The 10,444-nt window shown below is 44.2% G+C and overlaps 1 long non-coding RNA gene across 1 annotated transcript; it reads left to right on the top strand.

The window, feature by feature from the left end:
- Positions 1-3,193: 3,193 nt before the first annotated feature.
- Positions 3,194-4,450, top strand: LOC138671928 (uncharacterized). Its single transcript, XR_011319486.1, has 7 exons — positions 3,194-3,327; positions 3,413-3,473; positions 3,554-3,637; positions 3,734-3,817; positions 3,889-3,949; positions 4,035-4,096; positions 4,336-4,450. It is a non-coding gene; the product is annotated as an uncharacterized lncRNA (long non-coding RNA).
- Positions 4,451-10,444: the final 5,994 nt, after the last annotated feature.

Genomic DNA, 10,444 nt, shown 5'->3' with positions numbered 1-10,444 from the left:
CGTCGACCACCCAATCAAAGGAGACAAGGATCCTTCAGTTCCAGCAGCGACTCTTCAGCCAACACAAATCGATACCGTTTTTTATCGAAGGGCCGCAAGGGAGGACTACAACATACAGACGTACCAGAAGATCGAGGCGAAAGGATGACCACAAGGTTCCAGGTAAGTCTACAAACCTGGTAATTAATATTTCTAGTTACCTTCTCTCCCCTGCAGAGTTATCACTTCTACAGAAAGGGCTATCCTTCTGCCCAACCCACAGTTGGGACGATTTTCAACTGGAGAGAGAACTACAGCGTTTTTTTCGGACAGTTAGACTTAAGACTCATTTTGGGACTAAGGATGATACCAACAACAACGCTACAGTATCGCAAGGAACAACCTCCATTCCGGTGATATCCATTTCATCACTGGGTCTACGGAATCCCAGCAACTACCAACCACCACGTACCTACCACGCCACAGATACCTTTATCGAGTTAGTAGATCGAGAGGTTAAGCAACTCTCGCACCAACAAAAACTGGGTTTGTTTCCAACACACCCTAACTTAGCACCAAATGAGAAAAGGGCACTGAGGTCACTAACTGAGAATAAGGGGATCATCATAAAGCCAGCGGACAAGGGTGGGGCGATTGTAGTCATGGACCGACACACTTATTGCCAGGAAGTCCATAGACAATTGTCAGATATTGAGACCTACCGGGCCATACCGAGGGATCCAACTTTCGATATCGACCGAAAGATCAAACATCTAGTTAAATCATATCTTGACCAGGAATATCATAGACCACAAAACAGCTACCTTTCTGTCACACCCCCATCCGATCACACCCGTGTTTTATATCCTACCGAAGATACATAAATCGCTCATCAACCCACCGGGGAGACCAATTGTAGCTTCAACGGAATCTATCCTCTCGCCCCTATCTGTCTTCCTGGAGAAGATTCTAACTCCCCTAGTTAGGAAAACTAAGTCCTTTCTATTAGACACCGGACACTTCCTATCCATCCTCAAACAACTTGGGTCAGTCCCCCCGGATAGTCTATTAGTAACTCTTGACGTTAATAGCCTCTAAACATCGATCTCACACGACAAGGGGATTGAGGCTACCAAATCATTACTAGAGGAATCCAATCATACACCGGATACGATCCAACTCTGCCTGGATCTCCTGAGTCTAGTTCTCTATGAGAACTATTTTCTATATGAAGATACGTTTTATAATCAACAACGGGGTACCGCAATGGGGTCTAACATGGCACCGGCCTATGCCAACGCCTTTATGAACCATTTTGAGGTTAGACATGTTTTCACCAATTCATTATTCCAACAAAATGCTATTTGCTATCACAGGTTCATAGATGACATATTCCTCATCTGGAAAGGCACGACCACCACTCTTGACATATTCTTTACCTTCCTAAACTCCATTTACCATGAATTGCAGTTCACTATTCACCAAGATAGCAACTCCGTACCATTCCTCGATACATTAATAGTCAAAGACTCATTGGACAATCTCCAGACTGACTTATTCTGTAAACCTACAGATTGCAACAGTATACTGCATTATACTAGTTGCCATCCCAAGAGCACAAAAAATAGCATACCTCGCTCACAATTCAATAGGGTCACACGAATTGTTTCTGAAACGACCACAGCAACTACCAGACTTGAAACAATGGCACAAAAATTTCAAGAACGCAGCTATCCATTAAACTTATTAGCCAAAGAAAAAACCCGCGCCCTCACTCCACCTTCGCCTTCCCTACATATTCAACACAATGAAAGCGTGCCGTTTGTGCATACATATCATCCCCTGATGTTCACTCCATTATTAGGAGACACTGGCCACTTTTGGCCCGGGCCTATCCCAACATTGAATCATTCAATAACCCCACATTAATGTGTACCAAGAGGGCAGCCAATCTGAGAGACAAACTAGTACGAGCGGACATAGGCAGCGCTCACCCAACAGTCACACAGAGACTATTAGGTACGAGACGCAATGGTACATTTCCCTGCCTTAGTTGTGCTTCATGCTCAAATGTCATAAAATCAGAAAATATTGTGCATCCCAGAACTGGTAAATCCTACCCCATAAAAGGGTATTATACCTGCAATTCTAACTTTGTTGTGTACCTGGTGAAATGCCCATGTGGCCTCCTGTATGTAGGAGAGACCACACAACATATAAAAGACAGGATATCCAGTCATAAGTTCACCATAAGATGCAGCAAGACCTGGCTCCCCTTACCGGATCACTTCCTGAAGAATCACCATTCGATAGCCCAACTCAAGTTTCAAGTAATAGAGCAAATAGACCGCCCTAGGCGTGGGGGCGATCGAGTGAGGACCCTTAAACAAAGGGAGAGTTACTGGATCCACACCCTGGATACGTTAGAACCCAGGGGCCTTAATAGGGAAATCAACTGGCTAATATAATTATACTAACCGTTTTCCTTTTTACTCCTTTTTTAGACACGCTGATGCCATTCGGTTCTAGGTGAGTGTCTACTCCTGGATCCCCTGGTTCTATTTTTTCTGTTCCATATTTATTTTATTTCATTCTTTTTTTACTTTTTTGTCCACATATATATATATATATTCATTTAATCGTTATTCCCCCTTTTTTCTTTTGTATTTTTATTTTTTATTTATTTTATTTTATATTTTTCCGGTTTTTCCATCCAGGCCTATTTTATTTTTATTTTTATTTTAATTTTTATTTCTATTTTGTTCATTATTTTTCTATTTTTCTAGTTTGAATCTCCTACTTTCATTTTATTTTCACTTTTGTCTGCATTACTTTATCCTACATATATCCACTATATCCGGTAGGATGATATATCCCCCAGCCCTTTTAAGCTCCTTAGGACATAGTTAGGGACATGAATAGGTCCCTGCTTCTTTCCACCAATAGCGATGACTTGTCCCTGGGACATACGTTAGTGCATTCAAATAGGGCGCTACATCGTGATACCCCTCCCTGTGACATGCGCAGATACCACCAACGCTATGCCATATCCTAACGAGGATTTCTCCCTCACACGCAGCGGCGCCAAGGGGGATTCAGGCACATGCGCACAAGCGCACAAGCGGCGCTGTGTGACGCACCTTTCACCCGCCCCCTACATCTAGCACAGAGCGGCGCCATGAACACACATGGAACGCCAGGGCATGCGCACACACACTGTGCCAGGGCACACTACATCATTTCCGGTCATAACAATCCATGGAGCTGTTATACTATATAAGGGGCCCCGCAGGATAGAAAACTTGCCTCACATCAGGACACAGGAGCGCGATTCACCGGCCACCACAGGTACAATTATGCAGATTCCTCACTACTTCTGGAAGCAGGTGCCATACATTTTATTACACCTAGTTTTTTACTTTGGTCCCTATAGGGTTATATGCCATTGTAAACAACAGCAAGACACGGATGCGCCGCTTTTACTACTCCTTAAGGTAATAATCTTCTTTCACCCTCCCTGGGACACTTCCATATAAATAACTGTATCTTACTAGATCGACCTATGATATTTCAGGCTTTCCCTGGAAACGTTATACCCAGAAGGCTGCACACACTCTACCCATCACCTATATTATTTAGACCATTACGGCCGGAGGAGGTAATTACCCTTTACCATGATCATGGGGTTGTGTATATTATATCTATTTCACTTTATTCTATATATCATATTACCATTATACATGTAACCTTTCAGGTTATACAGAGAGGCGAATCAGCCCCCATACTAAATAACAACTATCAGCAAGACACTGAAACGTCACCATTGGTCTATATTAAGGTAATTACTTTACCAAATCTCTTTGGGATTCTACCACCCACTACCACTTACAGCTGCATGTGACTTTACAGGTCACATCCGGAGACAGATCAATCTCTAGGCTGCACGTTAATATCAAAGAGACTATACCTGGTAATTTACCTCCTTAGATGATTATATCTGACTCTGACCTATGATATTCACCACCGGATATTAATTTAATTATCATTTTCCATAGCCCCTGGACATTACAGGGACATCATTTCTATCCTAAGAACTATTTACATAGCCTGGACTAAGGTAAAAATCCTACTCGATGAGATTGAAGTTCTCGTAAGATACTATGTCACTTGACAGATTTCCTTTACAATATTCAACAGAGCCTAGCCTCATAGTATTATTATTTTTCGTATGGGGAGTACTTACCAAAGAATCAAACCATGTTGTATATAGTGTACCATATATTTGTCTGTTGTATTGTATTTATCCATTGTTTATTATCTATGTTAAGATATGTATATACCGTTTTATATCCACAGTGCGACCACAAGAATAAGACCCGGGAAGGGTCGAAACGTCGAAATCATATTGAGTCGCATTCACCATCTTTGTAATAATTCTGTGTTGATCTGATATACCTGAGTGATTGTTCTTTTGCACATGAATAAATTAGCAAATTTCAAAAAATTCGATTTCTGTATAAGATATTCCACATAGGGAGTGCGGTGGATCCTATTACAATACTAGTAATAGACCCTATGGTCTGTCACACCAGCACCCCGACTCAGGTTTAGAGTGCAGGCCAAAATATTTGTATTTATATGAAATGGAAGAGAAACATCTGGCTGACGCAACACAGGGGCAGAAGTAAATCGGCGTTTAAGCTCCTGAAAGGCAGAAACAGCCGCGGAGGACCAATTCGTCACATCAGCGCCTTTCTTGGTCAAATCGGTTAGAGGTTTAACCACACTGGAGAAGTTGGCAATGAAATGACGATAAAAATTAGCAAAGCCCAAGAATTTCTGAAGGCTCTTCACAGATGTGGGCTGAATCCAATCATGAATGGCCTGAACCTTAACCGGATCCATTTCTATAGATGAGGGAGAAAAAATGAAACCCAAAAAAGAAACCTTCTGCACTCCAAAGAGGCACTTTGACCCCTTCACAAACAAAGCATTATTACGGAGGATCTGAAATACCATCCTGACCTGTTTCACATGAGACTCCCAATCATTGGAAAAATCTAAATATCATCCAAATATACAACCATGAATTTATCAAGATAACTCCGAAAGATATCATGCATGAAGGATTGGAACACAGATGGGGCATTAGAGAGTCCGAATGGCATCACAAGGTATTCAAAATGGCCTTCGGGCGTATTAAATGCAGTTTTCCATTCGTCACCCTGCTTGATACGAATAAGATTATATGCCCCTCGAAGGTCAATCTTAGTAAACCAGCTAGACCCCTTAATCCTAGCAAACAAATCAGTAAGCAAAGGCAAGGGGTATTGAAATTTAACCGTGATCTTATTCAAGAGGCGATAATCAATACAGAGTCTCAAGGAGCCATCCTTCTTGGCAACAAAAAAGAACCCCGTTCCCAACGGTGAAGAAGATGGCCGAATATGCCCTTTCTCCAAAGACTCCTTAATATAGCTCCGCATGGCGGTATGTTCAGGCACAGACAGGTTGAAAAGTCGGCCCTTAGGGAACTTACAACCTGGAATCAAATCAATAGCACAATCACAGTCCCTATGCGGTGGAAGGGAACTGGATTTGGGCTCATCGAATACATCCTGGAAGTCAGACAAAAACTCAGGAACTTCAGAAGAGGGGGAAGAGGAGATTGACATCAAAGGAACCTGATCATGAACCCCCTGACAACCCCTACTAGTCACAGACATGGATTTCCAATCTAACACCGGATTATGTAGTTGCAACCATGGAAAATCCAGCACAATATCATCATGCAAATTATGCAACACCAGAAAACGACAATCTTCCTGATGGGCTGGCGCCATGCGCATGGTCAGCTGTGTCCAAAACTGAGGTTTATTTTTAGCTAACGGTGTAGCATCAATGCCCCTCAAAGGAATAGGGTTCTGCAAAGGCTGCAAGGGAAAACCACAACGTCTGGCAAATTCTAAGTCCATTAAGTTCAGAGCGGCGCCTGAATCCACAAATGCCATGACAGAAAATGATGATAATGAGCAGATCAAGGTCACAGATAACAGAAATTTAGGTTGTATAGTACTGATGGCAACAGAACTAGCGATTCCCTTAGTACGCTTAGGGCAATCAGAAATAACATGAGCAGAATCGCCGCAGTAAAAACACAACCTATTCTGACGCCTGAATGTTTGACTTTCAGCTCTAGACAAAATCCTATCACACTGCATAGGCTCAGGGTTCCGCTCAGAGGAGAACGCCACAGTGTGCACAATTCTGCGCTCGCGCAAGCGCCGATCAATCTGAATGGCCAGAGACATAGAATCACTCAGACCAGCAGGCGTGGGGAACCCCACCATAACATCTTTGATGGATTCAGAAAGACCCTTTCTGAAAATTGCCTCCAAGTCATCCTCATTCCATTTAGTCAGTACAGACCATTTTCTAAATTTCTGGCAATACAATTCTGCCGCTTCTTGACCTTGACACAGGGCTAACAAGATTTTCTCAGCCTGATCCACAGAATTAGGCTCATCATACAACAACCCCAATGCCTGAAAAAATGAATCAACATTAAGCAAAGCAGGATTGCCAGATTCCAGGGAAAATGCCCAATCCTGTGGGTCACCACGCAGCAGAGATATGATGATTTTAACCTGCTGAATAGGATCACCAGAAGAACGGGGTCTTAATGCAAAAAACAGTTTACAGTTATTTTTGAAACTCAAAAATTTGGATCTGTCACAAAAGAATAAATCAGGAGTGGGAATCTTAGGTTCTAAGGCAGGAGTTTGAACAATATAATCTGAAATACCCTGTACCCTAGCAGCAAGCTGATCCACCTGAGAAACTAACTCCTGAACATTCATGTTAATACAAGACTCCGTAGCCACCCAGAGGTAAAGAGGGAGGAACAGACCAAACAGGCTAAGGAAAAAAAATGGCTCAAAATCTTTCCACCCTTCTTCTGAGATGCAATTAACTCATTGTTGGCCAGTTGTACTGTTATGATCTGGTGGCCTTGGAGCAGCATGAGACAGACTCTGGAGAAGGTGGTCCCTGTACTGACCGCAAACCCTGAACCTAGCAGCGCAACTAGAAGTAGCCGTGGGGGGTACCTAACACTCCCTAGACCCCTCGGCACAGCCTAAGATCTAACTACCCCTAAAGACAGAAACAGGAAACCTATCTTGCCTCAGAGAAAATCCCCAAAGGATAGATAGCCCCCCACAAATATTGACTGTGAGAGGAGAGGGAAATAACATACGCAGATATGAAATCAGATTTTAGCATAGGAGGCCATACTAGCTAAAAAGAAAGGAAAGAACAGAGTACTATGCGGTCAGTATATAAACACTAGAAAATATCCACCGCAGAAAATACGGATCACCACATCTGACTAAAGACATGGGGGGTATATCTGCATCTCCAGAGAAATAGCTAGGCTGCAAAAAATCCTTCACAGACCAAGCTGGACAAGACAAAAACATGAAAATGCACAGAACTATAAGGTCCACTGCAGGTGGACAGCAAAAACAAAGCCAGGACTTATCTTTGTAGAAAAACACAGCAAACTGGAGAGACCAGCAGGGAAGTGAATCCTTCAAGAACAATGGACAACTGACACTGACTAAAGGATCCAACAAAGCTATATACCCCAGTCAGTTTTACAATTAGTAGATACACCTGTCCACTCCTGCAGTCCAGGCACAACTGCATTACCCTCTACAACCACCGGAGGGAGCCCAAAAGCTGAATTCACAACAGATAACACCAAAACTCATGGTTAGTGGTTGGGTGAAGCCATTTATTGCCAAACTACTGTGTTTTCTCTTTTTAAATTATAATGACAACCCAATGTTAGGGCTGGCGGAACGCACCAAGTAAATAGAGAGATGTTATTTGGTGCGTTCGCAGCCCAGGGTCCACCATGCATGAGAGAGCCTGCTGCTAGAAAATGGCCCTATATGGCGGTAGACGCGAACTCTGTTACTTCACAGAGTCACCTAAAGAAAGCACTGTGTCCTGTTTAACTCACAGGAGTACACAGCAACTGCCGAGCAGATAGCAGTTTGTGGTTACGCAATCAAAGAGGCAATCATACAATCTCCTCACCGGAGGAGCCGGTATTCTAGGGGCTTATTTCAGCAGGGGCCCTGAACACATATACACGTAACCACACTGGCGCAGAGCATATCACTTAGATTTGATTCTAGCGCATGGCCGTGCGGCCATGCAAACCTTTTATAGCTGCAGCAAGTACAGGACCTTCCTAGAAGGACCAATGAGAGGCTGCCACAAAGCCTTAGCAACTTCAGGACCTTCCTGGAGATCCAATGAGTTTGCTGCAGTATCTAAGCATGTGAACCTCGATCTCCAATGACAGATCTTACCCCGGGCATGCTCAGAAGGGGAAAAACAGGACTTAGTCCCTGCTTGCCGCTGCCCAGCACTGGCTTCCATGGCAGAAGCTGGAAAAGCAGCAGTAACCCTTTGCACAGAGTGAGACTGAGCAAGACGCTGGGACCGACATCTCCGCTGAGCAAACTCCACTGCGGCAAGAGAAGAATGGGAGACCGCAGCGGAGATGGCCCGAGATTCCCCCTGTGCAGAGGCGGGAACTCGACCCCTAACACCCAAAACATCCAAATGACCATGATCAAAAGTTCACATACCCTGGTGATTTGGGCCTGATAAAATGCACAGAAGTTGACACACATGAGTTTGAATGCCTACTAAAGTGTTGTGAATTCTGTGGCCAAGCTCCCTCCTGTGGTCGAGAGTGGTGTTATGAACAGGTAATTCAGAACCACAATGGACATTGAAGTTCAGAGCACACAAAGTGACCTGACAATTACCAAAAATATAGGACGAGCTCTGAGACGTGGGAACTCTGCTGACCGCAATCCCTAATCCTATCACACCACACTAGAGGTAGCCGTGGATTGCGCCTAACGCTCCCTATGCAACTCGGCACAGCCTGAGAAACTAACTAGCCCTGAAGATAGAAAAATAAGCCTACCTTGCCTCAGAGAAATTCCCCAAAGGAAAAGGCAGCCCCCCACATATAATGACTGTGAGTAAAGATGAAAACACAAACACAGAGATGAAATAGATTTAGCAAAGTGAGGCCCGACTTACTGAATAGACCGAGGATAGGAAAGATAGCTTTGCGGTCAACACAAAAACCTACAAACAACCACGCAGAGGGGCAAAAAGACCCTCCGCACCGACTAACGGTACGGAGGTGCTCCCTCTGCGTCTCAGAGCTTCCAGCAAGCAAGAAAAACCAATATAGCAAGCTGGACAGAAAAAATAGCAAGCAAAAATAACACAAGCAAAACTTAGCTTAAGCAGGAAAGACAGGCCACAGGAACGATCCAGGAGGAAGCAAGACCAATACTAGAACATTGACTGGAGGCCAGGATCAAAGCACCAGGTGGAGTTAAATAGAGCAGCACCTAATGACTTAACCTCATCACCTGAGGAAGGAAACCCAGAAGCCGCAGTACCACTCTCATCCACCAAAGGAAGCTCATAGACAGAACCAGCCGAAGCACCACTCCCGACCACAGGAGGGAGCTTGGCCACAGAATTCACAACAGTACCCCCCCCTTGAGGAGGGGTCACCGAACCCTCACCAGAGCCCCCAGGCCGACCCGGATGAGCCACATGAAAGGCACGAACCAGATCGGCAGCATGGACATCAGAGGCAAAGACCCAGGAATTATCTTCCTGACCATAACCTTTCCACTTAACCAGATACTGGTTTCTGTCTCGAAACACGAGAATCCAAAATCTTCTCCACTATATACTCCAATTCCCCTTCAACCAAAACCGGAGCAGGAGGATCAATAGATGGAACCACAGGTGCCACGTATCTCCGCAACAATGACCTATGGAACACGTTATGGATGGAAAAAGAAGCTGGAAGAGTCAAACGAAAAGACACAGAATTAAGAACCTCAGAAATCCTATATGGACCAATGAAACGAGGCTTAAATTTAGGAGAGGAAACCTTCATAGGAATATAACGAGATGACAACCAAACCAAATCCCCAACACGAAGTCGGGGACCCACACAGCGCCTGCGGTTAGCGAAACGTTGAGCCTTCTCCTGGGACAAAGTCAGATTGTCCACTACATGAGTCCAAATCTGCTGCAACCTATCCACCACAGTATCCACACCAGGACAGTCCGAAGACTCAACCTGCCCTGAAGAGAAACGAGGGTGGAACCCAGAATTGCAGAAAAACGGCGAAACCAAAGTAGCCGAGCTGGCCCGATTATTAAGGGCGAACTCAGCCAAAGGCAAAAAGGACACCCAATCATCCTGATCAGCAGAAACAAAACATCTCAGATATGTTTCCAAGGTCTGATTGGTTCGTTCAGTCTGGCCATTTGTCTGAGGATGGAAAGCCGAGGAAAAAGACAAATCAATGCCCATCCTAGCACAAAAGGCTCGCTAAAACCT

Source organism: Ranitomeya imitator, chromosome 3 (assembly GCF_032444005.1).
Source record: "Ranitomeya imitator isolate aRanImi1 chromosome 3, aRanImi1.pri, whole genome shotgun sequence".
Classification (NCBI taxonomy): Eukaryota; Metazoa; Chordata; class Amphibia; order Anura; family Dendrobatidae; genus Ranitomeya; species Ranitomeya imitator.
The sequence above is the reverse complement of the archived record's forward strand: the minus strand, read 5'-3'. Positions and strand labels throughout refer to the sequence as shown.